Source organism: Thermobia domestica, chromosome 2 (assembly GCF_964235325.1).
Source record: "Thermobia domestica chromosome 2, izTheDome1.hap1.1, whole genome shotgun sequence".
Lineage (NCBI taxonomy): Eukaryota > Metazoa > Arthropoda > Insecta > Zygentoma > Lepismatidae > Thermobia > Thermobia domestica.
In genome coordinates this window covers 157,524,072-157,551,351 of record NC_137455.1, presented here as the reverse complement: position 1 = coordinate 157,551,351, position 27,280 = coordinate 157,524,072, and positions in this window count along the sequence as shown.

The following is a 27,280-nucleotide window of genomic DNA, read 5'->3' as shown; positions in this document are numbered from 1 at the left end:
CACAGCAATCGTACCGCTTTCTTGGCCTCCACAGCAGCTCTGAGGCCAAGATTAAGACAGGTCGAGCCAAAACTTTTTTCCTCCTTCTTTTCTCTTCCTCATTTTTAAATGTCTCTTCTTCTGCTATTCTTATATAATAAAAGAATGAAGACTATCTTCGTCATTTACTCCCTTCTTCCGAAAAAAAAGAAGTAACATAAAAGAAAGACCGGAAAAGGGAAGAAAAGTCAGAGAAAGACAACGAGGACAGTTAAGTGACATTTTCTGTGTTCTTCACCGTCGTTGACTGCTGACAAGACGTTATTCGAATCCTTGTGAAAATCTTCTGGCGTGAAAATTTTTCCTTCTTTCGTGGAACATTGTCTTTTCGAACAGATGACGAACATCCAAAATGGTATGGAGAGATAGAATATCTCACAGGGGAAAGTTTTATCTTTCAAAATTTTATACGAATCACATATAATTTTATCTTTATGATCATGTTTGACCTTGTGTTATTTGTTTGTTATTCTCGATTGAAGTAGGAAATTGGTGTAACAAATTGGAACACGAAAAATTTATTAATCACATTCCGATATCAGTAGTGAGCAGTGACTATATTGTTGTTTCTCGCAATGATTTAAATCTTTGCAAGTAACATATTTTTATTAGCCAACAGCAATGAAATTTCATCTTCCATTCCTCTTTTACGTATATAGTTTAAACTAACGATATAATAGTTTTACTTCTCTCTAACTAACTAACTCTATGGTCTATAGAACCCGGAGGTTCACTACAACGTTCACAAGAGATTTCCTTTAACTTCTATCCTTATCCAACTGGACTTCTACCTTGTGTTCGTATTTTTGCGAGATGTATGTTAATATTGTCTTCGAATTTGAGCCTAGGTCTTCTTAACGATCGTTTTTCGTTTGAATTTCAAGTTAAAAATTTGGAAACGTTTCTGCTTTCTTTCGTTCTCATTTCATAACCTTTTCATTTGGTCCTCCGAGATTTGATGACTCTAACAATGTTTGCTAAGCGGTTTAAATTATGCAGTTCCTCATTATGGAGTTTCAGACATTTCTCATTTCCGTTCCTCTTGGGTAAGAATTTTCATCTCAGGATTCTGTTGTCAAATACTCTTAGTCTGCGTTCTTCCCTCAGAGTAAGCGACCACGTTTCGCGACCATATAACACATCGGTCATGATTATCGTTCTACATATCTTAAGCTTAAAATTCATCGACAGAATTCGCGAAGATAAGTGATCTGAACTAAACAACAACACGGATTCCCTGCTTGCAGTCGATATTTAATATCTTCGTGGATAATGTTTCGTTCTGTGTTTCACCTCTTTCTATTCAATATCTTTTTAAATAGAATAAAACAATCATTTCATTAAATTACTAACGGTAAGTTTAGGTTTCTTTAGAATCAATTATAGACTGGAGCGTATGCTAATTATGTATGTATTTCTTAAGAGTCTTCAGTGAGCTCCCTACCCCTTTCCGCATTGTAGTAAATAACCTAGAAGCAATACAGACATGATAATTTAATTAGCAGTTTCTCAGTGTACCCCAGATCAAGGAGGTTCATTTGTAACATTAAACAAAACTTAAGAATTCAAGTTTGAATTTTCCAATATTGAAATCACAAGTAGTAGTACATTTTTACGACTTCTGGTTTTAATACAGAGTTCAAAATGGAAATGAAATGTATTTTTGTGACGCATAATGGGTTGCAGAAATACGCTTGTTGTTATGTATGATCGTTTTTACTCTAAGGTCATCAACAGTAAGTCCAGAAAATATTGATTTCTGCTAATTATGGCGAACAGATCACTTCTTTCAACGAAGTCGATTATTGGCTTTTGATCCTCAAAATCCTGGCATAACAACTGACGTTGATTCATCGAGTAGTTCTTCAAATACGTATTTTTGTCTAAAGGCCTGAGGCACACTGATAGATTAAGCATATGAAGGAGTTCCTGGTATTCTGGATGCCTTAAAGAATAAACTGTAACTACATCTATAGCTACATCTACAGAATGCTGTTAATTAAATGTAATACTTTTTTCCAAAAATGTTCTTTCATATTTTAGGCTAAAATGCTGCGTATCTATGTGTGATCATGATTGTTGGGCATTTCAGTCTATGCATAACACGGAAAGGTCTTGAAACCATGTGGCTCATTTACGTTTTACATTTTGTATCACGGGTCATTTCTGATCTCGTTCTTTTACTGAAAATAATTGAGTTTAATGCTAATTTAGCTTCCTTAAACATCTGCGATCTGGCTCTTTATGAACAATTTAATTACTTTTTGTTTTGTATATTGCAGATTTTAAAATAATCAAGCTTTCATTATAAGATAAATTGCATATCGCACAAACTTGTAAAGGAAATATGACTTTGTTCTATTTACCATCAACAAAGATGTGTTCGTTAATAATACATCAATGATATTCCAAATATTTGAGAAAGCTCCAAGGTTGATTACCGCAAAGCATAAAATCAATGTAGTGGGATCTTGTAGAACATAATACAATAAGCGAGATTATGCTGTTATAAATTTGACTTTTAGTTGTTGAAGTTGTAATACTCCACACTCAATAACCCAGTGTGATATTATCAGTATTGTAGTCTTGTTTAATGTTCTTGTTAACTTTTTAATAATAATCTTCTATATTTTTTTTTATCTGTTTTTCAATTTTATATTTGCGTGCATTATTTTTTACTGAGTAGCTTGGACTGTGGCCTGAATCACAAAATCTCAACCGAAAAGCAAATTGAACCTCAAAACCATAATATACTGAATAAAAGTTTGGATGTTAAATATTTACTTATATAAATACAAACATGAAGGTCTAACCGGATTTTGGTCCATTATGAGTACATCATATCTTAATATCTGGACACTGCAATAGTAATTAAAACTTTATTAACTACCTGTATTTTCACGGCATTGAATTATTGAAGAAAAGACTGAATAAGGTCAAATAATATTTTCGTAAAAAATAAAATAAAATAAAATATTTATAGCATTGTAAACATACTGAACAGCTTCGCTAACTTTTACCACCGTCGTCAGTATTGTCTAGTTAAACTAGACATGACTTAATTCTACACATGGATATATTAATACAGGTAACTTAATAAAACTAATTTCACTATGATCTAATGTTACAGGAGACAGTTCTATACGACATCAAGGGTAACTTATCAAATCTAAGCCTTTTAAACAATTGTTTAGGGTATAGGCGAATTCCTGGAATGTAGTCTGCACCTGTAAATTAAAATTCACCTCAGTTTCAGAGATGACAAGGAAGAAATGATTTACATATAACACTCAACTACGAAAATAATATATTTTAAAGTTTTGTTATCCTGTTAAAGATTCCTGATCGCTGGAAACAGGAATTGTTTCATTCTGGCGCAAACCAACTGTTACATGTAGCGCAAAGAACAAAATTAAGGTAACGTAATGAAATTTACTCATAATCTAATTGGTTTCTGAGGTAAAGATGAGTAGCAGAGATAAGTAGTGAAGCGTCTCTCTTAGAGGGAATCCTCCCTCTAAAACCATTTTTATGAATACAGGAGAATTAGAAATTTAAAAAAATAATAAAAATTATACCAAATTGACTAGTATTCAAATTTGGTAAATGTATACAACCATCATGTTTTATTATTTTGTTTGTTTGAATAGACCAATCGTCATGGTTTTCTTTGCAGTAACTACAATTTTAAGAAGGCTTAGATTATAAGGAGAAAAAGTTACAAATTTCAGCTTTATTGAAGATAAATGTTAGAACTGTATTTATGCTGCTGCTTTTTTAAATATCTGGAAGCAATAAGGCTAACTCAATAAAGCAATGTTACAGTATTAATCATCTTTCATATCGTGGTAGGAACTACATGAACATTTAATCACTTCCACTAAAAAGCTGGAAACTGAATCACATTGAATCTGAAAATAAAGATATATAATTAGTTTATTTAACTAAATAAAATAAGATTAATGGAATGTAATAATGAGTTAAGCGTCAAAGTTAATAATAAACTAAATCAATAAGAAATAATATAATAAGGGATTTTAAAGTTAATTGTTAATTTGAATAACTGTTAATTGGGTATAAAATATAATAATAAATACTTATGCAATGAGAGTTACTAAAATACGGTACTAGTACTGTATGCCAAGACCAGTATTGTATGTCATGTTACTTGTCGTAAGGGATTTCTCAAAGCATGAAACCATTAATAATACCATTAATAACTTCAGCTAAATAAACGCTAGGACATCTTTACAGTGGCCTTTAAGGAAATATTCAGGAATTAAGTTTTAACTTATACAGGGTGGTCTATTTATAATAATACTAATAAATATCTCACAAATCGTAAAAGACAGAGATACGAAATTTTGCACCAAGAAACTATAGAGAGGGAACAACGTTCTAGGTATTTTGTAACATCACCGGACGAACATTGTTGCCAACCCAATATAAAATTATGTTTTTCAAATTGCACTACGTCAAATCATTACATTATTTCAAATCAACATGTCAAATGAAAACTTAAAGTACAGTACCACATTTATTATTCAGTCTTACAAACTAAGAATATAGTATCACAAACACTCAAAGCTAGGAAGTCTCTATCACCCACAGAGCACAACGGAGTTGGACACAATAATGCACATCGAAAGTACATTAGCGTTGGATACCATGGTCATGGTATGACTTGTTTCGAATAAATGGAAACGAAGATATAAAGGCTTGAAAATTTAAATTTTTGAAACGGTTTATTTCGAAAAAAATCTTTAGATAAGTATAATATTTTATTACTTGTATCGTTTCCAATTGGCAAACAAATTATTTTGCCGTTTACAGCACTTCGATATCTCAAACCGTTCCGGAGATATGATAAATATTGATAAAGTTCGCGACACTGCTGAAAATGGCATATTTGAGGAAAATACTTAAAATGACTGTTTTCTGTTTCTTTTACGTATAACATTACAGCAAAATTTTTTAATAGTTGTAATTACAACAATTCTCGCAATTACATGCTTTAAGCAGAATTTCAAACTTTATCAATGTATGCAATACTGTATAGAAATTTATGGAGACAACATAATTTGACTATCTACAACTCCATCAAAACTAGAAGGGGTTCAAATTTACTATTTCTTTTAGTTTCAATACTGATTTTTATAGAACAAAAACAGCAAGAGGTATCGAGATGCAGTTTTTGCAATCAATTAAGCTTCCCAAGAATAGGCTCCATCATCTCTATTAACCATTCATGCAAAACGAAAGTGGTTCAAATCAACCATTTCAGGTTTCAATATTTATCACCATACAACAGAAATGGTAATAGACAATGACAAACAGTTTTTGCACCCGGCACAGTATCTCAAGCGAATATATTATCACAACCTGCTGCGCTCTATCAAAATCGGAAGTGGTTAAAATTTACTAGTACTTTCCATTTCAAATCTGACTTTCGTAGAGCAAGAATTGTAAATTATCCAGAAGCTTTTTTTAAAAAATTCGATTCTACTTTCTAAATATATGCTCCATTTCCTCCGTTAACCTTCTATACAAATCAGAGATCATTCAAATTATCAAACGTTTATCAGATTACAACAAAAGCAGTAAGACATAGCGTGTAAGCATTATGGCCTTTTGATATGAATTCAGCGCCCGAGAATGAGGTTCTATCTGTGATCTTATTACTCTATTGCAGCCAGTAGATATAGATGTACTACTTCAAGCTGAGCATTGAATTTGTGTAATTCGGTGGTCTGCTGCAGTTTCATGTTATGAAACGAAACTCACTTGTTTCAATATAGCGTTTGCTAGTTTCAAGTGCAAAGACCTAGAAATGGAAAATGCCGGAAAATATGCAACACACCATACATGTAAGACTGGTTGCATATAGATTGCATGTTTCAGTTGTTCAACGTGAATATAACGTAAACTCTTTGATGAATTTTTAGACATTTATATTGTAAATTTAAAGTTCCTACACTGAAAAGGAACCGTTAAATATTAATGACCTTTGGACATATCATTTTGAAAAAGGTTTCCTAAAATCGGCAGAACTTCAGGAAAATGAGACTAAATACAATTGTTAGTTTATCTTCAGTCAAGGCATCAACTTGACAAAAGTACTCTCCGTTTCGATTTTAAGGGCAAATCATGTAGAATTTGGCATATGATATTTTTTGAATACATATACCCATCATTGATTCCAAAAATGCCGGATGCCAGAAAAAACACCCCATGAGAGGGGAAGGGGCAGTGGGGAAAACCGAATTTTAGCCGTGCCTATTATTTACTATATCTTCATAACCATTGGAGCTGGAACATCCGATTTTTTTTTGTTTTGTTTCCTAAATCGTCTTCTACAATTTAAGTTTACTGCATTTTTGTTATATATAATGGTTTTCTTGTTATTTTCATTTTCATTTCTTTATCAGCAAGCGCTATTGAATTTGCAGAACTGTTTCTCAGAAAGCTCCTCAAGGTTAATGTGAAAACCTGCGATGAAGCTAGGCTCCTAATTATAGGAAAATGCAGACTGGAGAGATTACCTCCAAATAGTGATGCTCTGAAACAACATATCCCATTACAAAAGAGCAATTTGGGAAAGCGCTGATAAGTATGAGATCGATTTACCAAGGCCAGAACACTTCGGATAGTACTTGGAGGACCAAATTTTGAAAACACTCGAAGATATTCCTAACGCTTGTTTAGAGATTACCAAGTGTATCTGTCAGAAACTTGAATGTGGTAGTTGGAATGCAAATGTAAGAATTGCGGTTTCTTATGCACTTCAATGTGTAGTTGTCTGAGCGAGCGTAAAGACTTGATATTATTTAATGAACAGAATGATAAAAAAAATGAATTATGTATTAGATATCACAAATTGCTTTACGTATTCGAGATAAAAGAGTGATCATTTATTCTAGAAATAAAATAATTTGTTCTCTTGTGTAGAGATTTCAAAGCATATGGTTTCCTTCAATTAAGTTTCGAGTTATAGATTTGTTGTATTATGGTAACTGTACACAATCTTACTAACAGTCAAGTGCTTCTTCTGTAAATTATATTTAACAGTTTAAAAGCTTATCATTTATAAAGTATGTTAGGCATATCTTACTTCATGAGTTTTTCTTACCATCACAGTAAGTATTAAGAAGGAAAGGTGGATAGGTGGATATATATATAAAGTTGATGGTAAATTATTCATGATTTCCTCTAGAAGGCAATTTTGATACCTGGCTCCTGCTCTATTTCGTTCAATACCAAGGTAGCACATAAATCAAAGGACTTCTAAAGAAAAGTAGCCCTTGTGAAAACAACATTTTTTCAGAAAAATGAATAGAAAGCTGTAGGTTTGATGTTTCAGAAGGTATCAGAGACACGTATAAAGAAACAGACTTGCAAGTTTCTTATAGTGTGTACTAGAGGAAGCTCTGTTTTCATTCTTCAGAGAAAGTTTGCGTTTACGCCAGAGTTAGTTTTGCAAAAAGCCCCTCAATTTATATTAAAAATGGATATTTTAATTCTATTATAATCATACTTAATCATCGGATTATATGTTTGCAAGCGGACAGACACACACACACACACACACACACACACACACACACACATACATATATATATATATATATATATATATACAAGGTGTCCCAGGAGGAAAGGGCAATGTTTTGGGAAATGGTAGTATCAGTGATTATAAGCAAAAAAGTTCATATGAACATAAGACCTAATCTCAACGTTTTGACAGCTACAGGTCGTGAACCATTTTTGACTTTTTTGCGTATTGTTCACCCTGTAACTATTTTACAGAGTAAAATATAGAGGATTTGTAAGGTGATGGAATGACTTTTCCAACGGTATGCAGCATGTGGCAGTGTTGTCTTTCAAAGGGAAGCTATTGACGAGAATTTTGAGAAAGTTAAGGTTATTTAAAGAAATTGGATGGCAACACTAATTACAAATACCCCTATATATATATATATATATATATATATATATATATATATATATATATATATATATATATATATAATCAGCTGCTAATATCTACCGTTTGTGGCAAGGTAATTCTAAGGCCGCGCCGTGATTAGTTTGGCAGACAACAGAATGAAGTCGGTTACAGCTCAGGTACTATTAGTCCTCCAGCAATATAAATACACATTTTATGACAGAGCATAAAATGACGAAAACTTTATGAAGAAACATTTTTCCTAATTCAATCTTGTAAAGAATTTGTGGCTAAAGAATAGACGTCACGCGCAACCAATACCGAGTAAGAATGAAAATAACAAGAAAATCATTATATTTAGCACTAAAACCAGTAAAATTAAATTATAAAAGTTTTGATGCTCTAGCTCTAATAGTTACGGAGTTATAGTGAATAATAGAAACGGCTAAAATTTCATCTCCCCTCCCATGTGGTGTTTTTCCTGGAATTTTTGTGATCCGGCATTTTTGTGATCAATGATGGGTATATATTCAAAAAGTAACGGATGCCAAATTGTTACGTGATTTGCCCTTAGAACTCAATTAAGCACAGTTGCTTAGACTATTTCTACTTTTATACCTAAGATTAAAGATGGAGATGATCAACATTTAAGTGATAAAAATTGACATACATGATAAAAAAACGACACTGGTAAAGAAAAAATTGATGAATTTAGAAAGTGGAAGGAAAAGTTAAAGACTAGGAAGTATACTAATAACATTCCCGTGCCGTAAGCGTCGGTGGACCATCGATGTGCAACTAGTGACATCTCGCCAAAAATTTGTGGCCCCGCAGCGTCGATCCGCGGTGGCCCCACTTGCGTTTTGAAAATTGTACCACCAGTGGCATGGACCACTGGTGGTACCCCAAAATAGTGAACCACAAAATTACTACCCCAAAATACGTTAAATCGTCTATATGCGTGATTTGTTTACATTAAGGTGAGTTAAAAAAAAAACACTTTTAAGAAAAGTAAAAAAGTACCCCGAGGTGGGCGCGAGCCACCAATCTTATGATTACTAGCCACGTGTTCTTCCGACTTCACCGCGAAGACGATGAAGAAAGTATCGCTTGTTGAGGGTTAATTGGTTGATGTAGTTTTACTTTGGCTAATCAGAGAGTTCCTTTTACCATTTATATTCAACGATAACCGTTAACCCTCCGTTAGTGAGGTGAATTTCTGGAACTTCTTCAGTGAGGCTGGTCTCAGAGACCGTTTTTTGTGTGTCTCTCTTGTGATTCATTTCTCGTTATTTGAAACTAAATGCGGTTGTATTATATTATTAACACCTTTGTTAACATTTAACTATGATCATTACAATTATGGAGCATCAGAATACTTTTTGAGCCTTATATGAAATGTACACTAAAAAAAATCAAATTTTGGATAGTAGTAGAACAAACAATAATAATTATAATAGAGCAATTATATTATTTGATGTTTTCATATTGATCTGATTGTTTACATTCATATAAACATTATATTGACATATTTGTAATTTCTGTTCCACAGAATATGTGAATATTTAAATTCAAAATTCTAGCAAGTATTAGGTAATTTATGTGAAGAGAGTTTGATTACGGCTACAGCTTATACCTTGAAAATTATTGATACAAAATATATTTGTGTACCATCCATGCTGGCTGAGAGTTTGGCACGTTTACCTCGTTCACACCAAGCAAATGCTACTTTGTACATTCAATAAGGTTCGAGCCAAATCTTTTCTACAACCTTTCCCCACCGGCTGTGTAACTGCAACTTATTTACAATAAACGCCACACACACAAAAGTGTTTAAAATACGAATTCTCCTAGAGAGGACTTATCGGGCAGAATTAATGTTTCATATTAATCCCATCTTCAATTAGAGACATTTCCATGACGGCAAATCAAGTTAGGTCGCTATATTCCTTAGAATATATGCTCGCCTAAAATGTCACATGATGCGCCTAATTTCTGGCGAATTGAAATGAAAATTCAAAATTAGTATACCATTATTATTATTATTATTATTATTATTATTATTATTATTATTATTATTATTATTATTATTATTATTATTATTATTATTATTATTATTATTATTATTATTGCTTGGACTGTGTTATTTTGAAAACCACGGTAAAAAAAAAACATGTAACAAGTTTATTTTATTGGGTACCTAATGAAATGCCAACCACACACACCTTTCTCGATCACCTAGAGAGTGCCTAACTTATCTCCCCCCTTCCTGTTGGCTCAGGCTGACCACAAATGGATTTACTTTTGTGTTGCATTTGTCAACCTAAGTAACTGAGTTATTTGGTTAAATTTGAGCTAAAAGCTATGATCAGTATGTGTGCTACATTTTTTTTAGCCAAACGTAAACTAACCTACCCTCTACTAACTCTTTATTTTGTTCTCTACGCCTCAAAAACCGGTATACATTGTGCATTAGTCCACGTCGTTACACTTTAACTACGTTTCTTCAAAATAGTGTACATACCATATAAAGTAAACTTATACCAAAATACAGACGAGTAACTAGAATTAATACATTGGGAAAGTAACAGCACACCTACAGTGAGGCCGGTGTCACAGACATGAGACGCAAACAGTGAGCTCGGAAGCAGAGACCTTAAGTTGAGCTGCAGACTAAACAATAACGAGAAGCTCACTGACGTAAACACAAACTTGAAGCCCATTGCGGGACGGAAATGTACTAAGAGGATCAACTTCCGATAGCTATTGTAAAAAAAAAATAATAATAAAAATAAAAAATAAAAATAAAAAAATAAAAAAAACACTGTGACCCGGAATCTCAGACCGGGCCTCACTTATGGAGGGTTAAGGATAAGATAAAATGTAATCGCTATGTAATTTTATAACAAAATGACACGCTTCTATTTACTGTATTTCATAGTTCTCTAATATTCACTTTGTAATGATCGGGAATAGTTTCCATCGAAATTCATACAATTGTACTCACTCATGTCAAGATTTTTCATTTCATGTTGTAGAGGCAGGGGTTACCCTTGACCTACGGAGCTCATTTTAGGAACAATTCGTCAAGAAAAAATGATATATAATAATAACCGCATGGGATAGTTCGTGTTGGTCCTTTCGTGATTCTCCGCGACGAATCGAAGGAGCGCGGATCAAAATGAAGTTCGCACTGCTACGTGGTGTTAACTTCAACACCCCGACTCTAGATATCTGTTTCGACTCTGCAAAACCCTACCACTAGTAGCACACTAGTGACAATCCTTCGACGCGTTCCAATATCGACGATCGACATTTACCGGCAAGTGGATCACGAAGTGTTGGCGACGTTTACGGCATGGGGATGTTATCCACTACAAACTTACATGGCCAAGTGAAGAACCAAAATCTCATCAAACAAGGGTTGAATGCTTTATCACTGAACCATCATCTCTTTCGGCTTCCATATTTTCCCGAATGTCCTTATTTAGCCATTATTTTAAGTTGTACTCACAAGGACATGGAATGTTATTGGCATTTGAAGTTCATGCGTTGAAGAAGAGAAAGGACAATACATGCAGTTTCGATATATTAAAGAGTAAAGTCGTATTACGAAAGCAGGATATATTAAGTTTCCGTCATTAGTAAAAATAGTAATAATAAAATAGTAATAATAATAATGAGTATCGTTAGTTGCACCGAACACTCGAGAATACATGTCATTAGATGAAGTGTAAGAAAATACAATGCATAATTTATTCTTCTTGTTTTACGGACTTAATACAGTGCGTTGATACACAATACTTCGGTGCTTTCAAATTATTTTGTATATAGTTTAAGAAGTATTAACAGGTTAGTTATAAACTGTGTTGCCCATATTTTTCATCTCTCTTTTGTTACCATATGTCTATATAGTATATATAAAATTTACTGTTGCAAATAGAGAGCAATGGAAAAGAAACTGTGGGCTTAAATTTTATTATAACTTTTTATTTTGCCTCTGTTTGGGCATATTGTTAGTGTGCGCCACTTCGATGTGCTTGGTTCCTAGTTCTCTTCTCATTGGGAGCACTAATTTTTTTGGCATTGAACCATCATCATGAGGTGATCGGGCAACTACCTGAATTAAGAAGTATCTAACTCCGATCCAGTTAGAAATAAATAATGGCACCTGGAAAACTATGCACTGGCCATTTATCATCCAGCTAAACTTCGATATGCTGGCTACTCATCACCGATGCGCTCGCCACTCATCATCCCATCTGGCTGGCCATAGTTTATTTTATGAATGTAGCGCCAGGAAGTTTACTTTTAGTACTTCTTAACAAAATCAGTATTTCAATTCTGTATAACTAAAGAAAAACTGAAAATAATGTAACTTCTTTCTTATCTGTCTCTCCTAGCCTCACTTCTGTCTACTGAAAGAAAATATTAAACTTCAAGTTGCAAGACTCCATTAAGTCTCAGGTCGACCGTAAGCCCCACATTTCAGCCGGTGACGTCATATAATGCTTGTGTGTGTGTGTGTCAGCGTACCGATTCATTCTAGCAATTATTAGTGCACTCCATGAAATGTTCCTAGCTATGGCACTTATCATTGTTGCACTAATTATTGCAGTTAGGAAGTTCATGTTGACGCAGATTTTCCTTTAAAATATCTATACTATTGTACAAGAGTTGTTGAATAAATTTTGTCTTCAACTCTCCTTCCTCCGATTCGCCATTTTTTATTATTTTTTATATGTCAATAATTTTATCGTCAAACGAAAGCTTGAACCTTGTATTTTCAGAGGAGGTTTTAACCTTTTAATATAGTTCCAAACCGACGTCAACGCACTTTTACCATCGGTACACTAGTTGTTGCATACGATAAAGAATGAGGTCGGTTGCTGACAATACCGAAAACGCACTGACTTGATGACGTCCATGTTAGTATGTTTCTTATCCTTTGGAAACATCCAAAAGTCACATGCGGCTACACCAGGGGTGTAAGGTGGGTGCGGAAAAACATTCCAAAGTTGGAGCTCTCCCGAAGCTGTAGTAGCCTCTCAGCTTGTGCGTGGTCTTGCGTTGTCTTGTTGAAGAAGAGTATTTTTCTGAGGACAAACTCTACGTAGACGAGCATCCAGCTTGGTTAGAATCTGTAAGTAGTACTCGGAATTGACAGTGACACATGTTCTAAAAATTAATCAGAACCACACCTCCACTGTCCAAAATAATGGCGACCTTGACGTTCTCTGTTGATATCTGCAATTTGAATATTTTAGGATGGAGAAAGTATGGATATTTGTACTTCTTGGACTGGTGTTTATTCCCTGGTTGAAGTAATGAAACCAGGACTCGTACCCAGTTACGAGACGAATGAGAAAACCATCTACTTCAGTGTTGAAGCTCGCCAAATTTTGCTCACACGCATTTCAGTTGAAGTTACCCTATGTTTAATACGCCAATCACAGCGAACTGTACATCAACACGAAACAATTTCTCTGGAATAGATGCACCCATAAGTCTTCCAGTGCGGTCAATGCATGCAGGTTTAACGTAGCTGGATTTTGTGTGCGCACAGTTCGAACCCACCTTCTCACTCTGCTAATGTCAACAAATACTTTTCCATACACAACAATATCCGAGATTATAAATGGAAAGACAACCAAAAGAATATGGAAGACAAGGACAAGAATGAATTGTTATGATTGTGTAAAGAAATAAATGAAACGGGTGAGTAGCGAAAATATTTTCTGAAGACTATTATGATGTCGTTGGCTAAGAAATCGAACCCAGATAGATGTCAAAACTACATAAATATTAGTTTTGTAACTCATGCAACAAAACTAGTGTTTCAGATACTGAACAGATGGTTTTAGGGAAGGACAAGTGTAGAACCTGAGAAAGAACGATTCGGGCTTAGGAGAGCAACGTGCACATGAGATGCAATTAGCTTGTTAAAAGTAATCAACAAAAAGTTTACAGAAAAGAGAAAAGAAGTATATTTTACGTTTAGTGATTTAAAAAAAGGTTTTGCATCTGGTGAGTTAGGAACTGTTGTTGATAGTTATAAAGGAGGTTGAATTGAATGGAAACTCTACAACTTATAAGAAACTATTGTATGAACCAACAAATTAGTGTTTGAATAGGTAAAGAAGTGACAGAGATGAATGAACTGAAAAGGAAGTTTGTCACGGTTTTTCCTTAAATGCTGACGTTATTTAATATCTATGTAGAGGAGGCAATGAAGAATGATCTTCACACTCAAGACAGTAATTCGGTACGAGGTATTATCGTTACGTGTATATGGTTTACGGATGCCAAGACGTTTGTTGCGGAGTCTAAAATAAAAACTTATAAGATGTTAGAACACTTGAGAAAGGTCTGCGAAGGATACGGGATGAAAATAAACGTTAGAAAGACGAAAACCATTGGGACTGCAACGAAAAGGTTGGTGGGAATTATGGAGGTAGGAGGGAAAAAATAGAATAGGTGACTTGTTTTCGATACCTGGATAGTATCACTAGTGACAATATGAAGCGTGACTGTGAAATAAAGCAAGGAAGGATGGTGAAAGAAACATTTAGGAGAAAAAGTCTATTTTTTGGGTCCTTGGATAAAAAGTTTAGAAAAAGTATGATAAAATGTTTGGTGTGGAATATTGTACTCTATGAAGCAGATACATGGGCATTACACAAAGACAATAAAAGAAGACTGCGCTGAGAAAAAATGTATGTGGCATACGTAAAATCGTATGTTACACTTGTAAATTCTGTAGATTTTAGACTTAACGTATTGCAAACGTATAATTGAAAACGCTTGTTTTATAATGCTTTCTGTATAAGTGTTCGATCTGTACATACTTTCCGTATGAAACAATATAGCCGGTCAGGATCTCACATACAAATGGACGTATAACGTATAGCTGACTAAGGTAACATACATATATGTATGTATATAATATAAGGAAGACTGGTAGATATCAGATATCCTGCAACGGCATGATGTAACATCTAAGGGCAGTGCCTATGTATCACTGCTCCGTACTGATTTCTGTAGTAAGCAAGATGATTCTGTATATTGTACAAATATATCACTGTCCGGAGAACGGATTTTCTCAGTGTGTGGCTTTCAAAATGTATTGAGAAAAATGAAGAGAATTAAGTGAAACGAACGGAAACGAATGACAAGGAGTTGGAAATAGTGAAGGAGAAAAATGAAATTTTAGATGTAATTAGGAGGAAGAACGATTGTTTGGGATATTAACTGAGAAGCAGGTGTATGATGAGAAACGTTTAGAAGGCACAATGAAAGGAAAAAGAAGAGGGATTAGGAAGGCTACATTGATGAACGCTATTAAAAAGGAAATTCCTACGTCAAGACAAATAGATTAGCTAAAGACAATGATACATGAAAGCTTCTCAGTTGCGGAAAGCGACCAGCTAACAGCGACAGCATACTTAGAATGATGAGTCTATTAATTATATTAGCTGTGGTGCAAGGGGTCTCTAGTACGACTTCATGACATGAGATCTTGTAGTGGACAACACATTACATACGCTGGCTTTCTTGAACATTTTCTACATCTCCTAGATTACCATTCAATCAATGCTTTTGAATCATGCTTCTCCATTGACTAAAGGACATAACGTTGTTACCTTATGCATTGGATATAATGTAACATGGCTCGAGATTTTTGGATATCCTGTATATATATTCACAAATGTTTGTTTAGTAGATACTTTGGAAATATGTACAAATTTATTGTGGTACTGTAGGAGTAAGTCGCAAAATTTTCATTTTTTCGTCAAAAGAGTAATATCTAAGTATAGATCCCATAAAGATGTATGTAATAATATTTTTTTCAGAATTGCTTATTTAATCAGAATATTGAATTAGTTTAGTAAATAAGAGTATATTTTGTAGTTTTCAGTGACTTTTAATTTATTTCCAATGGAATTTTGATGTAGGGAGTCTTCTTAAGAAAGCCTCAAAATTTTATCTCGTAATTTCTTCAACATTTTTAAGTTTAGAAATTCAGCCATAATGTCTTCTTGGCACATCTCTTTGTTTCGGTGAAAATTATCTGCTATTGGATCATCAGAAGTCACAGCTGCGTTTGAGATTTGCGGCGTCTTTGATGTTAAGTAGATAAAATTTCGTCTTATCGTTAATTCATCAAAAATAGCCAATTAGTACTCTTCTTCCTATTATTCATTGTCTTTTATCAGAAATTAGCATAGTGGACCAGAGACAGAAAAATCTAGTGTTATACAATTTTGGAAAAGTGTAGAAACCAGTGTAATTTTCCAGTCAACTAAACTGATAATTAGTGAGGAATGGTCACTCCTTTCTGTGAATGAGGAAGTTGAATAATGCAATGTGCTGTTCAGTGGACAGAAAAAGCTGAATGCTGAAATTGTCATCTAATAGTTGTGGACTGGGCTTTCAGTCGTCTTTGGATGTGGACGCCAGCCGTAGAGAACGGTATTTTGAGAGTGCAGTGATGGAATCTTTTCAAGGTTCCTGCACAACTAATTGGGTAAAGAGAAATAAAATTTTCTTCAAATTTTCATGTAAGTAAACCTATTTTGAATATGGTTCAGTGCTATGTCTCAAGTTAGGAAGTGAGCCGATTTTATTGGCAACTAAAAACCTCGAAATTAGATTAACATTTGTTATAATAGTGGAATCTATTGTGGATATATAGCCTCGAGATGCAGTGCTAAAGATTTCAAAGTTTTAAACACAAATTACATATATACATATAGACAATGTGAATGTAAGAACCACTTAATGGGGGGAGGAATATGTTAGTAATATTAGATGTCATAATAATTACAAATGTATGTACTATAGTACTTACATTTACCCAAAATTTGAATCTTGTCTTTAGGCTTTGAGTATTTGTAGAAATCGTTGTTTTGGGTGGGAAGACTGCTCATTGTCTTCTTTTCTTTGCTAAAATTCTGGAAAATGCTCCTTCAGTAAATATGTTTTGAAACAACTAGAAAACAGATGAAATTGGATTCCCATTGCATTAGTTTCCTATACCACGGTTTAAATCAAGTACATGGGTGCATTTTTTTAAAAATGTACCTGTTAAGTTGAGATTTTCATTGACGACGTGTCTCGACTATCATATTCTGATAATTCATACCAGTTAAATAATTTGGATTATTTAAATTCGGAAATGTTTTAAGACAAGAAGACAGCTGGTTTCATAACACCACGTTCTTGAGAAAGTGTGGTAACTAGAAAATGATATTATTTTTAGTTTAAAGTGGAAATGTCAATATATGTGTTGTTGTTAAGTTAGTTTAGTTAGTTAGGTTAGGGTAAATTAGGTCTTTTAGGTTAGGATTAGTTCATGTGATTTTCCTGCATGTTTTGCTGTGTCTGATGTGAAAGGGGTGAGTAAGATGATTGTAAAATGAGAGGACCGTCCTCCATGTGTGAGGCAGCTAAGAATGCGTAAATCCTCCAGCTGATCATCACTATGTTAAGCTAACATCGACGCACAGCAGGAACAATAAAAACTGTAAATAAAAACAAAACTAGCTTACCACAGAATAAAAAAATAATGTAATCCGAGTATTATTAGAATGTTGTATAACCAGTCTGTTCTATTTTTTTTTAATTTTACTTTACGAAGCTAATAGATACTATTGAAAATATGTAAATACAGAGGGTTAAGTAACTTTTTTTTTTAAATTTTGAAAGATGCAAACAATTTATATGTTGAACAAGATTGCTCAATCTTACGAAATTTTACTGAAAACTCTTCTGACATTGGATTCCAAGGAGAATACTATTTTGCCAAGTTTTTTCCCATTATGTTTTATTTTCTTCAGCAAAGTATGTCAAATTTTAAGTTACGTAAATAAAGAGTATAAGCCGTGAATTGAATGTTTCCTTTCCAAGCAGAAAAACGGGAAATCCCAGTTTAGTTTTAAGTCATTAAGAATATAGTCATGTTTACCATGTTTATGGTATACTGATGAAGTTTAAACCAGTACATGAAAATGTTCTCACTTGCGAAAAGGGAAGATTACATCTGTGAAGGATGCAAAAGCTTTTCTGAGTGTGACCAAGAATGGGAACAACCAAATTCTGAGGTGAAATACATTCTTTCAGTTCTCTCAAAATTTTCAGTTTTGATTTTTTTTTAATTTTACCGTTGCGCTAAATTTTGTTTGGGAAACTATTTTGGATTTTTTTCTATGTTATGTCCATTACAAACGTAACTTCAGATTTCCGTAGTCCTCATCGCCAACACAACTGGGAGGTCGACATCCTGTGTCGGTAGTTTGTGGTTTGCAACCTTTTTTACGAACGGTTACGGATGACGATTTGAATGCCTGAATGCCGCGTTGTGAGTTGTGTTGGAAGAGGCTCTGGAATTATTTCCTTTGGGCAAATTTGAGTTCTATTTTCCGGGGATGATTGACTTGGTGAATGGATCAGTGATTGTTGGTGGCAAACCCACACGGAGCCCAGTAGGTTCGTTACCACCAGTCAGTGATACATTTACAGTCTATAGTAATAAGAAAAATGAACATCCTACAAGATTAATACCACACTATATTTTATGTATACATATTACATTTAGTTATTTAGTATTATTGTATTTTATTATTTTATTGTAAAAACGTGAGAAGTCAAATTAATGATTTCGTTTTGTTTTCATGATTTAATATTTAAGTGTCAATGTGAAATATTGACCTGCAGACTATTTATTTTTGGAGTTATCATATTATTGTTTATAGATCAGGGGCGTCATTTAGGGTGCAGGGAGGGGCAATTGCTCCCCCTGAGTTTGAGATTTATATAGACTTTATCAAAAGAATAATGGTAAATCAGTCAAAAACGAGAAATTTTACTTAAATCAAGGGGTCTTGCCCCCCCCCCCAAGCAAAATCTGAAATGACGCTCCTGTTATAGATAAATGTAAATAATATATAATGATGGCATTGACATTTAAATAGAGGCAAGCGGAGTAGAACCTAGTAACTAAGTTTAATGGCCTGTAAAGTAAGAGTTAAAGTTGTGGTAGCAAAATGCTGTAAAATTATACATAGAACAAATATAGAATTGTAGGTAGTATTATGACCTTACAATGTTACAAGTTGAAGAACTCTATTATTTATTTCTAAATAGTGTTATAAATGAAAAAAGTCAAGTTATCCGGTCTAACTAAAGGGATAAAAATGAACAAGTTGGGTAAAACCGGGTACACGCGTAAGCTTGTGTAAAAATGAAAAATAACACTTTTCTTTATTTAACGTTCATTTCTGTTGTAGTCTTCTTCAGACTCATAGCTAGGGGCCGACCACTTTTTGCTCCTCTGAAACAAACTTTTTTGTTTTGTTTTTTGTGTGAATGAATGTAAGATTAATTCGAGCTAGCCACTTAAGAAATAATCTCAGTCCCCTGTTCTAGTATCCTAACTATAGGTCTGGTCTACACAAAGAAATTTTGAAGTTTAGTAGTAAAATCTAGAAGACAAATAGCTATATTCGCTTGTTTCATACTTAATTGACACCATGAATGTCTGTCCCATTTCCGTTTGTAATTTCTACGCATATTCATACCTGAGAAAAGTAATATAGATCTAAATTATATAAACAGAGAGCATGAAAAACACGCAGTAAGCCTATATTCTTTACTTTTCAGTTGGGCTAGGCTCAGCGTACTTTCTTCCTGAGAATTTATTTTAGTTAAGACTTTTACGTTTGTTTCGTACGTTTATACGACATTCACTGCAATCATATTAATTTTGTTACTTGTATTAGTTAATTATAAAATATGTTTGTGCAAATAATTAATACTGTTGGTAGAACGTTATTAGTGTTTTGTAGATTTTATTGTTACAAACGATTTTATTCTGCAACATTTTCAAACCTAAGCCCAACGCAAATAATAATTTGCAGCGTTCTGTTAATTGTTAAAAATCTTGTTATTTTCAGATTGATCAGTTAGGCCGACTTAAACAATAATAAAATAAGCATACTACACATGCATACTACTTAAAATTATACGCACTACATACGAATACTTAGTGTCAAACAGATACTTATCAAATGTTGTATGAATAATGCTATGTATATAATTATTCTCTGCAGGAGACATCTAAGAAAATTCGAAGATCTGACATGCAAAGCTCAGAATGCATGAAAACACAAACACATATATATATATCAATAACACAACAGAACTAATCGCAGGGGCTCGATGTAAATTCTATTTGTTCTTCTTTCCCTCCTCCTCCTCCTCCTCCTCCTCCTCCTCCTCCTTCTTCTTCTTCTTCTTCTTCTTCTTCTTCTTCTTCTTATTATTATTATTATTATTATTATTATTATTATTATTATTATTATTATTATTATTATTATTATTATTATTATTATTACTCAGAAGTATCACTTAGTTCATTTGTCTAGCAGTAGAAGAGCGTTCATTCGCCTTTAAGGAGATTAGTAGGTTTGGTCCCGTTTTCCCTTTCTACCCAACGTTCCCCTAAATGGTGGGAAAATGTAAACACAACATACACATAAGGTATCCTCCAATTTTAAAGGTTATGTTCATCTAAACTCCAGAAGATACATCTTTCAGGCGGTGTATGACCCCCATTCCTATCTCTCACAGATATTGTATCAATAACATACGTGTATTAATATTATATTTTAGAATAAATATTGAAGTGGAAAGAAAAGAAAAAAAACATTTTAAGGAAGATAAACGGAAAAATGGAAATATGTTGTACATAATAAACTAGTAAGATACTTTAATTACTAGCCCTTAAAATAAAAAAAAAAAAAATTCACTTATGGCATATTAAAAGGATTAGAGTCTGATTCTAGTATTTTCTCTACAATTTAACTTTTAAAACAATAGAAATTGTGTTTAGTTTTTTTTATAGAAATCTTTGTTTCCGTGTAACAAAATTGTTATCATGACTAATCTTCAGGTCTGAGGTCTGAACCGACGTTCTCTATATTGAACCAACTCAGTGAGGCGATTGTTGAGTTAGTTATGTAAATGAAGGAGAAACTTCGGTTACTGAATAAAGGGAAGATTAAAGCCGATGTGCTCACTATACATTATCTCAATAAAATGTACATGGATGGTAGAACCTTTGTTGAGTGTTAGATATGCTCTCTGAAATTATTATTAGGAGTTACGTAAAGAAAAGATTAAAGAATGTCCCGTCCTATTTGGATAGGCCAAGATGTCTGGTTAGGTTAACATTTTCTTAACTTTAGTGCATACAAAGTAATATAATGAGCATCACGTTTTGGGCACATCGCCGTATCCACTTTACAATTGATATATTTTGAAATGAAGGTAAACAGGCTTGATCATTTCATTCTTACCGAGAATTGAAATTAGGTCATCCCGCTGACCACGCCATAGCAGTTCTATTATTAGTTCACCAATTAAATTTAGTGCATCGAGTAGATCCTGAGGATGAAGTCGGACATTTGTAACTCGACTCTTCTCTGATCGTTGCAAAGAACGGAAGTGTTTTCTGCAGTATAATATAAAAGATACACAAATATCATAATTTCGTATTTATTTTATGTAATTTAAGGGCTGAGGTGGCTCAGTAGTGGAGCGTTCACCTCTGGTATGTGTAGACCTGAATTCAATCTCAGCTCGCGCAAAGTGAACTTTGTGATGGGTAAACATCGTGTGCATAGGCTTTCTCGGAGTTCTCCTGTTTCCTTCCACTTTCTTCATTCTACCATTTCATTCGTTTCTCACCATCACCATCTCCGTTAGCCTAGGCGGCATAATCGCGAGACGTAAAATTTAAAGTTTTCATTTCATTTCATTTAAAGCAATTTAAGCAGTGTAACGAGACGCCTTCAAAACTATACCTCTGTATTACTGTTTCTTACAACACTGAAAGATATTCTTATGTTACCGTAGATTTGCTAGTGGAAATTATGACACATAGTAAATATTATGGAGAAGTTTACTTTATTTTGAAAAAATGTATATAAAAATTCTCATAATAAGAAAATATCTCAGTAAAATATTAACAAACAGACTAACAGAAGAAAATTGACTATTAGATATTATATATCTACGAAAATCGAAGTATTTTACTTATCCTTTTTTGTGTAAGCTATTTGCGCAGGTATGTCAAACATTTTGACCAAGTAAAAACGATAATAATAATAACGAATTCGAAAATCGTATGTTTAGATCAAAATGATTAGTCAGCAAAAAGCTAGCTGTAAAGGCACACGGGACGTAACTGATTTACTGGTAATACTACACATCACATCAAAGTAGGCGGATGATAACTTAACGTGGGTCTCCTCCTTAAGCATGTAACTGACAATATAAAGAGGGACAATAAAACTTTCTTCTCTGATTCCCCATTTAGATGTTTATGTTGCTAGACATTAACTCCCTTCGTGTGTATGTGTATATATATGAATCTGTAGGGTATGTGTAAAAAGCTAGGAGCCATAAGTGTCTGTTCAGAAATAAAAATAATGGTAGTCACCTCTCTATTTCTTTAGTTATTATAGTCCGGAAGTGCATCTTTCTTTTGAAATGTGATAGGAGGTAATTTTGGGTCTTTTTCAGTGCAGATGGAAGGTAGTTAGAACGTAATTTTTTTTTCAGTTGTGACTTTTTCTCAGTAGATTTGCCATTCATTTTCCCTTCGTAACACGGTAAGATGGGGCAATATAAGAAACTAGAAGAGGAAAGCACAAATCGAAACTCGTAGATGAAGAAGTACTGGGTAGGAGCTAGAGGGGATGATTTTTCTCATTGGACTCTTTAAGACTTCTCCACTCCTACTACCATTAAGGTGTTCGTACATTTCTCCATTTCTCTCTCTCTCTCTCTCTTTTATCTGAGCGTCTCTCGATTTCCCATTCCAATCCATACCTCTGTCTCTAGAACGCAATTAATAGGCGGTACGGGAAGGAGATTTATTGTACGCCATTAGGATCAATGTGCAGTGTAAATCAGAAGTAAATGCAAGAGGAGGGAAAGGGATGCTTTGCCAAGATAACGAAAGTAGGAGGAGAAAAGAAAAGGAAACAAAAAGAAAGGGTACAGTGAGTGAAGAAACAGAAATAAAAAACGAGCAACAACAAAGATGTAAATTACATGCTAAGATACGATAACAAGTAAGATTTTTGCTAACAATCTGATAAAATACTTGTTCTTGGGAATTCCATGCAAGAATCATCATCAGTAGCAAAGATTAGTAATTAGAAAACTTGCGACGTAAACAACAACTTTTAAGGACACATTTTTGTGTATTCAAAGTATTAAAGATAATAAACAGTACTCATGCATATTATATTTTAAGAAACATAGTCTCGGATAAGAATTCAACATTATATCTAATGTAGACAAAATCATTATATCGAGTAAGATGGTCGGAATGTGTACAATGCTGATTGAGAAAAGTCAGGAAACAAATGTTTGCGTAGATAAAACATGTCCGTGCATGTCCTTTGGATGACCCAAATATCCCATACCTGTCCGGGGATAATCAAGCTTGTAGTATATGCGATAAGGATAATGGAAATATTCATGGAATTAGTCTTGGATTTCAATGCAATCTGCCTGTCAGGAGCAGTATTTGAATGTCCAAAGTTATCTTCTGGTGATGTCTCCCACAGAAAGTACAATTTCGCTGACGTAAGCAGAAGGTGTCTAGTAATAAAATAAGATATCCCAAATAAACTCTGATACTCCAGGATTGATGTCCTTTGAACTTCCAAGGAATCTCTTTATGGTATGAGTGGGTACTTGAAGTGAACACCTGTAATATTTTATGAAGTAGATAACAAAAATTTTAATGGATTGACATCAATCATGCACAGTCATTTACTGGAAGTATCAATGGTAAAGAAATGGTCGCTGGTGCAAATGTTGACATTAGATGTATTTTTTGTAGTGGGAGATAAGAGTTCCGTAAATTTACTTTGAATATTTTTTTAAAGTCACAGAAACATAGACTTAGCTACGGGTAGGACGAACGTGACTGTATACTACGTGATCAAATAGTTTGGGTTTCCTTATCTTAATTGCCATGCATTATAAAAATCTATCTGTAACTCTTTAATTGATTGAAACAGCATTTTATCTGATCTTTAAATACACTTAAAACCCAATGAAACGAGTGCGTGAGAATGTAAAAGTGAGAGAGCAGGAGAGATTTAGTTACTTTTGTGAACACCCATATTAAAAGTTCGGGTTTAATTACTATTGTGTTGCACACCTATATGAAAAGTTCTCGAAAATTGAACTACCTGAAAATTATTATTTATCAACAACTTACAAATTATACAACTAAAAGAACCAAATGATAATTTGTGACATTAATTTAGCATTCTGATTAATTTAGCATTCAGAGGCTCAAAATTAACTTAAGTATATTTACAAATCTCTTTTAACAGAGAAACCAACAACAAAAAGAAGCTTATATGCGTCCTTTGAACTTTGCACTTATACATGATAGCTATTCGTTTTATTTTTAGCTATCGTTATAACTTTTTTATATATAAAAGTGTATGCTTTTACCTGAAGTAGCCAAATTCGGTATAACAATTCCAATGTATGTCGTTTCCGATAAAGAAATAGTGACTTTGACGTAGTGTTTCTGATATCTAAGTATCTATTGTAGAGTCTACTTTGAATTGGTACCTTTGAAACCCACTGCAAAAACTTATGCACCCTTTTTATAACAGAGAAATCGTTTAGAAAGAGCAAATAATACAATACTACACATTGTCTATTTAAGTTCAAAATCACTCATTCAAAGTAGTGTAATTCAAGATTTTTTGCGTCACAGTGCATGATTTTTCTTTTCTAAGCAAAATTTATCAGACTTCCTGGCACTATTATACGAGTAACAAACTTTCTAAGGAATAATTTTGTTCTACGAAGCACGTTTAGGTAAAATTCAATTTGTCATGTGTTGCCTAACACATGTGAAAATTTAATTTGCTAATATTTAGTGAAATAGCAACATTAGAACTTAATGTTTCAGCTTCCCTTGATAAGCACACAGAATACACAATTAACATAACCTCATAGAAAGAAGTCGAAAGAAGGATTTTATGTCTTACTCGAGGTAGAGGACCATTTCATACAACGCTCTGGGAAACATTCGTATCGATACGCAATTAAGTATACAATGTACGAACAACGTGGTGGTGACGCATATTTGTTTGGAAACCTCTCTGTTGATACTGTTTCAAATGGGGAACAACAAGCAACTGTGCTACACCAACAGATAATTATGTTAAAGAAAACAATAAAGGTAAATAATTCAGTAACTTGTGTTTCCAATTCCTGCTGGTTGGTGAAGCATCTTGATTTCAGGAAGTGCGGCATGGCCAGAAATATATAGCAATCCATAAGGGCAAAGTCAAAATTATACGCTTGGTGTGACATCAGTACGATCCTATCATGTTCCTGAGTTTTTCTCTTACGTTTTCGAGCCGAGTGTAGGTTTACATTAGCCTGTTGCAGAAGGGATGCTATTTATTCAGCAATTTTCTTTTTGTTTTGTGTTTCCAAAAATCCCCTCCGGCTGTTCCGAGTAAATACGCTGTGAAACAAATTTTTAACTTTTTTTCTTTCCTGAAACAGAATGACTGATTCCTACATAACATTTTCCGCTGATTACAGTGGTGTAACTGAAATTTCTGTATCAGCCTCCAATTCTGAGAAATAGCCAAATAACGTTTTAATATATAATGTTATTAATATTCTAGATTAAACATTACAGAGCCCGTAAAGGCCCTCTAAATTTTGAAGGAATCGTATGAAATTTAGAGGACACCTTACAGATACAAATTCCTACTACTACCTGACAGTGAGTGTCTCAAGGGGACATTTGCCCCCTGTATTGTCACTTACAAAAACTGCTTTTTTGCAATTGTATCCACAGTTTGAATGATTTTGTGACAAAATTGCCTACTTTTCAGGGATTTGTTCCCTTGGGAAAGATCCTATGAGAGTCCATGCGTCTGAGAATGTTCTTTGTTGTTTGATGGACAATTGGGGGGAAGTAGATTTATCCACGTCCTTCATAGTTACAACATAATGAATAAAAGACCTAAATATAAATATAAACATTAACTTAAAGTGAACATAAAATATGTATTGAAACAAAATTAATGAAACATAAAATACAGAAATGAAATAAAATAAGAATACTGAACAGCTTTACAAAATGTTCTTATCGGCGTTACCTTTGGTAGCGCACTTTCATGTTCTCTGTTGCTAAAACAAAATAAGAGAACAGTCTTGCTTCAAAAACTGATAAACGTTGTTATCAGCGTTTCCTTTTGAACTCATCCTCATGTTCTTTTTGCAAAGTCCAACAATAGTTAGCTAGCATACAGACCCCCTCACATTTCTTCGAGTATTTTTCTTCCAGCACACGAATTGTTTGATGAAATCTTTCACCATGTTCATCTGATACTGCACCTACGTTCTCGAGAAAGAAGTCAAAGTGGCTGTGCAGGAAATGAAGTTTCAAAGACATGTTGAAACCCATTTCTTGAAAACTCAGTATAATTTCTTCAACAATTTGGACATATTGTTCAGATTTTCTGTTTCCCAACCTACGCTCCTCTCGTTTTCGCTCAGGGTTGCGAAGAATTGAAGATCTTTCATCCCTTTCTTATTTCTTGGTTGCCACAGACGCACAAAAAAAAACATTTCGTATATCTCGATTGCATCTCCAAAAATAGGCCAAAGACTTTAAAATCACCACAAATGTGTCATCGATGTTCCGCGTACTCAAGTTTTTCAAGTAGAAGCTTTATATCTCCGTAGTCTCGTAGTCTCTTGTAGTCCACTCTTGTAGTCTCAAGATTGTAGGACAAGTGCAAATCTCTAACAAGATAATTTAATTTACTTTGATATATAAATTGCGGCTCCGACAATGTTTCAGTATAGACAGGATCATCCTCTTCTTCAATTTCGGAATCACGATCTACAAAGTAGCACATGCATCAGAATCATCCAACAAACATTTTCTCGGTGGAATATGCATAGGTGTAGGAGAGGTCGAACAGCGGAAGGTCATCAGTACCTGTTCTACCCTACGGAGTGGCGTCGTGTGATTTTTGTTTATCAGCGTATGTGATTGACTTATTGGTTTTTGAGGTTATTCCACTTACCTTTTTTAAACAAAAATAGTCTGATGCGTGGTCGTTCGGCTCACGCCACACCATTGGTACGGCAAATGGCATTGCTCTGTGTGTGATCCATTCAACCACCCCCGAATATCCACTGCACAAGATTTACAACTGCATG